Genomic DNA, 6,410 nt, shown 5'->3' on the forward strand with positions numbered 1-6,410 from the left:
AGGCTTTAATAACTAACTTGTCGAGAACCTAGACCGTTTGATAACATTAGACTCACCCTCGATTACGGTCTCGTTCAGCCTGGCACGGTCTTCGTGAGGCTAAGCAACACTCACTTCTCTAACATTTAACTTTATAACTTTAAGATAATATGACGTGTAGGCTAATATGAGATGTAGGCCTACTTCCCCATCAATAATGTGTGAATTGCCACGAATAAATAATCTAGGCTACGATCAGGCGCGTCGTTAGACCTGGGCATTCGGGGCTATAGCCCAGGGCCCACTTCCCCGAAAGCATCTTAAGCCTAAGAGCGTCGTAAAGTCCCTCTTACGAACGTTTTAAGATTTGCCGACTGTTTCCCGAAACCATCGTAGCTTAAGAGCATCGTGAAAACACTCGTAGATCTACGAGTGCTCCAGAATTACTAGTTACGGCTAAGAGCGTCTTAACAGTACTTCTCACTGAGGTCACCAACAGGACATACAGAGGAATTACAACTTAGAATACATAATCCAATTTACGTTCCCATTCTTTATTGTGTTTACCTGTGATGAATCAGATTTTAGCGTGCAAAATAGCCTACATTTAATGGTCATAATAATGTGATGAAAAGCGGACAAAAATGCAATCAAGTTATGAAACGAGGCGTTGCCAGAATAGTTTGACATTATCTTTGCTAAGTGAATATTTTATTAGGCCTATGAGGTAAAAAAGCAGAGAAAGCAACATGTGGTTTAGTCTGTAGACTACTGCATCAAAATCTAAGCCTACACATTTCCTCTCTTTCTTACTCGACTTCTTTCTTATCTTCAAACATGTTCTTAAGTGGCACCACAAAAAATTATTGCATGGTGCAACAATCTAATCTTAAAATAATTACAATTATTTATGTCTCTGTGTGGTATATAACCTACTTGGGATGCTTACATGCAGATGTCAAAGTGTTTCTATTTTCGTATTGATGTGAATTAATGTGTAGATCTGAAGTTTAAATGGTAGGCCTATAGCTGTGACGTGCAGTCACCTGACATCACCGTCAAATCAGAGGATATTTCAGAACTATTAACGTGGACAGCTCCCCTTAAGAGCATCTTAAGAGCAGTGCATGCGCGTTCACGCTACGAGCATGTTCGGGAAACAGTCGGAAAAACCAAACGAACGATCGTAAAATGAATCGTAGAAAACCCTCTTAAGAGCGTGTCTCCGTCGTAATCGGGGAAGTGGGCCCAGGATTGTCTGGGGATAGCCCCGGATCTATGGGCCGTCAACAACAACAACAAAAACTCTAATCGTGAATGAAATAGTCTAAATAGCCCCGTAGAAGAGACTTTTGTGTTTTGTGTCCATTGTGTGCATTAACAGCAGCGCAAGAAAATCTGACGTGATCTGGGCAGGTTTAGAATCATTTGTTGCAAAATGTTGCAATTTCAAGTACCTTCTCCTCTACGCTATATCGCATTGCTGTTTCGTGCTTCTACTAGCCTTAGCGAAATAAGTGTACAGAAGGACAAATGGATATTAGAAGTTTCTTTAGAAAAAAAGGGCAGAGCAGGGACAAGAAGTGGAAACTCACAGTGTGTCATCATCTCCCGCAACCCAGGAGGACATTTCGATCAGCTCAGGTTCGTGAAACGCAGCCCTCAAAGACAACGTTGATCAATGCTGATGTTACTAGCTAGCAGGCTGCACCTCACTAACTTGAAGGACACTTTGTTTGAATAACTAGAAAGAGACACTAACTTATAGGCTAGTGACAAATGGTCAGAAAGAGCTTTAGTTTTTGAGATACCCCTACCGGAGGTAGAACTAAACCCAACAATGTTTTTCCTCATCTCTAAGGTCTCCCATATATGAAATGGATTCTTGGCTAAAATTATTTTACTGCTAAGATTGTTAAATTAACAGATATTGTTATACACCCCAAAACCAAAAAAGGACTAAAATATAGCCTGTCTGTATTGGAGTTAAGGCATATAAATTAGTGCAGATCAATCACACAAGCTCTGAGAACTTTGAAACTTGGCATGTTTATAGTCAGGAAGTTGCTTTACCTACTAGAAATGACTGTACGTGAATATCTTGATGTAAAGAATGAATAGACATGTAAACATACACCTAAAATAAGCGGACATACAACAAATAAATATCTATGCAGAATGTTTTAATTTACTTTGTAGCTGCTTTACCAGGGATTATCATAGAAACACATATGATGGCTTATGAGAAAGGTAGGGTTGTTCTGAATCCAACAATACCAAATATGTAAATGTGTATTTGTATGACGAATCAGGGAGTTCTGTCACTCAATGTATGTGGTGTCCAAAATGAAAGAAAACGAAACACTGGCAAAATACAGTCTCAAGTCCAAATCACATTATCAGTGGTGAGAAGAATGTTGACATTCATTGTTACTGCAAGGTAAGCAGGGCTCGAATTATCTTTTTTTCTATAAGGGGGTCTCTCTATCTCATAAAAAGTTGGCACATCCCGAGGCGAAACAATTAAATAGCCTAGGCGCGAGTGGTGCTTTTGCGCAGTATGCGCACGGTAGGCCTAGGCTATACCTTGACACACGCACACCTGACAGATTTTCATAGAAATTGATTCCTTTGAATTAATTTCAACATATTATTGATTGCAATAGTCCATATTTCATTTCAATTTCACAATACAAAGAAATAGACTAAATTTAGTCGGAGTGTCATTCTCAATTTCATAACGCAACTCATTTGAACCAGACCACCGTCTCAGATAGTATAGTAGGATAGTATAGTATATATACTTTTTTGATCCCGTGAGGGAAATTTGGTCGCTGCATTTAACCCAATCGGTGAATTAGTGAAACACAAACAGCACACAGTGTACACACAGTGAGGTGAAGCACACACTAATCCCGGCGCAGTGAGCTGCCTGCTACAACGGCAGCGCTCGGGGAGCAGTGAGGGGTTAGGTGCCTTGCTCAAGGGCACTTCAGCCGCAGCCCACTGGTCGGGGCTCGAACCGGCAACCCTCCGGTTACAAGTCCAGAGTGCTAACCAGTGGGCCACGGCTGCCCAATCTGGCTAGGCTATCTGGAACCATAGGCTGAGGATAGCTACAGATCAATTCACACAATCATTGAAGTAGGCTGTATTATGGGTCATAATTCATAGGTTTGTCAATAAACATAGAAGAGGCGAAGCGCAAGTTCAACAGCAAACAGGACTTTTTCAGCACGTATCAAACCATGTAGGCTAGCCCAATGGACGCCTATGTAAATAGACAAAACACTCGCATCAAAGCAGGGTGAGTTCTTCGGACTTGCGAGTGCTGTCAAATCGATCGTATGCAGTTTGCTCATATAGTCTAGTGGTGTGGTGGTGAAGTGCAGTCATGCTTTGTTCAAGAGGGTAGGTCTATGTCCAGTAGTAGCCTATATTTTAATTTAACGTCTTTGGTAAGAGACAGGGACATCACTATGATTGAAAGACAGTGGGGGCTTAGCCCCCAAGGTTGTAAATCACACCTTAAAAGGGCTTCAATGAATTAGGTACCCTTTGAGGCCTAGGCCATTTTCAGTGTAGGCCTAATTTTACTAGTAAGCTCAATGTAAGGGCCATCTGTTATACTAGGCTATATAGTTTTCAAGACAGTATAGGCTACCCATATCTGGGAAAGTATATGATGTGATCATGCATGTATTAATATAATATACAATACAAAACACTAAAAGATTTCTATAGTTATTTTTTTGTAAGGGGTTATTCATAAGTGAAGTGAAACCTGACCAGGGCCGGCGCTAGCCATCTGCAAGCGGCCACATCTGTCAAAGAAACGTCATCACTCTTGAAACGTCACCAACGCAGCCAGTTAACATGGGTGCCAGTTGCCATGTAACACCGGCACTGAACCTGACTAAGAGAACACTGACTAGACTTGCACAATAATCCTCTCTTGAGCCATCGCTGACTGGATGTGAAAGTTGCAGAATACCATGGAATTATGAAAGTAGATGTACAGATTGAGAAATTACACACTGCCTTTTCTCTTCGACCTTCCTCTCCTGTAGCATTTGACAGAATGGAACTTTTTCTTTGGGCAAAAGTTAGTGACACACAACCCAAATGCATTGCTTTCAAGGCACCCATAGCCCATTAATTGAAGGTGATGACGTCCAAATGTTTATCCCGAGACGAACGCTCACACCTGTGCACTTGACAGAGGTGCATGACGATGTTTATTCTACAGGCTATTTTAATGTCATATTTTGGGTGTTGTATGGTGCACTTTAGAAGAAGAGACGTTCTCCTTACACGGTCTTTAAACATCAAAATATTCGGAATGCCGTGACGTGAGTCATTACGATTGGCCTTCCTTTTCATTCTCAAAGTAGGTTAAAATTTCATGTTCATCAGCCCGATTTTCAAAATCTCTCGGGAAAAAAAATATTTTTGCCATGGCGAGATTAAACTCGACATGTTGACTTTAAAGTCAGCATGTCGACATTTCGAGAATAAAGTTGAAATGTAATGTCGACTTTAATCTTGACGTGTCGACTTTATAGTCGCCATGTCGACATTAAACTCGACATTTCGAGAATAAAGTTGAAATATAATATCTACTTTAATCTCGACATGTCGACTTTAAAGTGGACATGCTGACATTAAACTCGGAATACAGTTTAAACATAGCATACACAGTTTAAGCTAGCCTACACTAACACACAATATGTTACATGAATAATGGGCTTCAAATCAAATAGGTGTTATTTCAGATAGATTGCAGATATTCAGATAGATTGCGTCTTGTCTGTTAACTACTCATTGCCGTCATCGTGAAGTGCTGTATCTCGCGGTTGGAAATAATGCACTATGCCGTTTAGGCTATATAGCTAAAATAATACATGTATCCAATGATATGTTTCTATACAAAATGTTATTTCACTCTGTTTTACGTGGGTAAGGCCACCGCACATTCAAATAACTGCCCTTCATGAACCAGGCCGTCACTCTCCATAGGTTAACTAAATTTCTCTAAAACTGCTTTTCCATGTCTCACCTGCAATAAACATAGGATGCTATAAACACAGGTATAGCCTAAGCATATATACTATTTTGATCCCGTGAGGGAATATGTGTGCATGTAGGCCTATACTTTATTTATGCACTATGTGTGCATATGTGCGCATGTAGGCTAGTAGCCTACATGGGGTGGTCGGGAGCAGGACAGCTTCATTCGTCCCTAGACATTCAGCAATAGGCTGTTTTGCATCCATTACAAACAAGCAATGTGAAATTCTAGGATTGGGGAGAGTGCCTAGTATGCCTAGTCTAGTGCATAAGCATGAAGTTGAACCTTTAGATCAGGGGTGGGCAAACTTTTTGGCTCAAGGGCCACACTGGGTTTTGAAAATTGGCTGGCGGGCCGCACAACAACCCCCCCACTACACACACATAAAAAAAATACATTTTTATAGCTTATAATTTAGTATGACAAAATATTTCTTTTAAAATATTAATTGCTTAAAAATACTGCTAATTTTATGCTGTTTAACAAATGTATAAATTGTGCACTGTCGCTTTAATTCACGTTTATTTCTCAATGATCTTCTGCCTGCTACGGTATGGCCCTCTTACACTTTTTAAATGGTCAGTAGTGGGAACTACTTTTAAAAGTTTCTTATAAGAAGGAGATATCAATTATCAACAATGACAAGCCAGCTGGAACCTGCGGCTCTCTCTCCCTCTCGTGAGTGCAGACGCGTTCCCAATTAAATGGATCGCATGTTCACGTTAGATCTGCTGCAAAGGAGATAACTAAGAGTTAACTTCGTTTAACATGATGTTATCTCTATTTAACATGATGTTTTGACATTGACATTGACATTGTAAACGTTCTCTAAGGAGAGTGAAAAGCAGTTTGCAGTAAAGCTAACCAACGTCATCTCTATCGCAGGAAAAAAATAGCGAGCAGCCTGATAACCAAATGAAATGCTCAGCGGGCCGGATGAAAGTGCTTGGGCCGCAGTTTGCCCACCCCTGCTTTAGATGAAAAACACTCTTTAATAATAGGCCTACAATAAATAAATAAACCGCTAATGACGTTTAGGCTACTTTTGACCATCGCATTTATCACCTGTAACTCCGTGATAAGGACCTACAGGAAAGTATTTGGCTGAGCAACGGAGGTTAATGTTTTATGTTTTGTTCACATGATATAGGCCTATGTCTAATCATTGTTGCAGTCGAAGAAAACTGGAATGTTTAATTTGTCCTCCCTTTCAATCGTCCCGAGCGGTCGTTCTCTCTCCAAACTAACTTTATTCTCAAAATGTTGAGTTTAATGTCGACACGTCGAGATTAAAGTCGACATGATATTTCAACGTTATTCTCGAAATGTCGCGTTTAATGTCGACATGGCGACTTTAAAG

Source organism: Alosa alosa, chromosome 19 (genome assembly GCF_017589495.1).
Source record: "Alosa alosa isolate M-15738 ecotype Scorff River chromosome 19, AALO_Geno_1.1, whole genome shotgun sequence".
Taxonomy (NCBI): Eukaryota; Metazoa; Chordata; class Actinopteri; order Clupeiformes; family Clupeidae; genus Alosa; species Alosa alosa.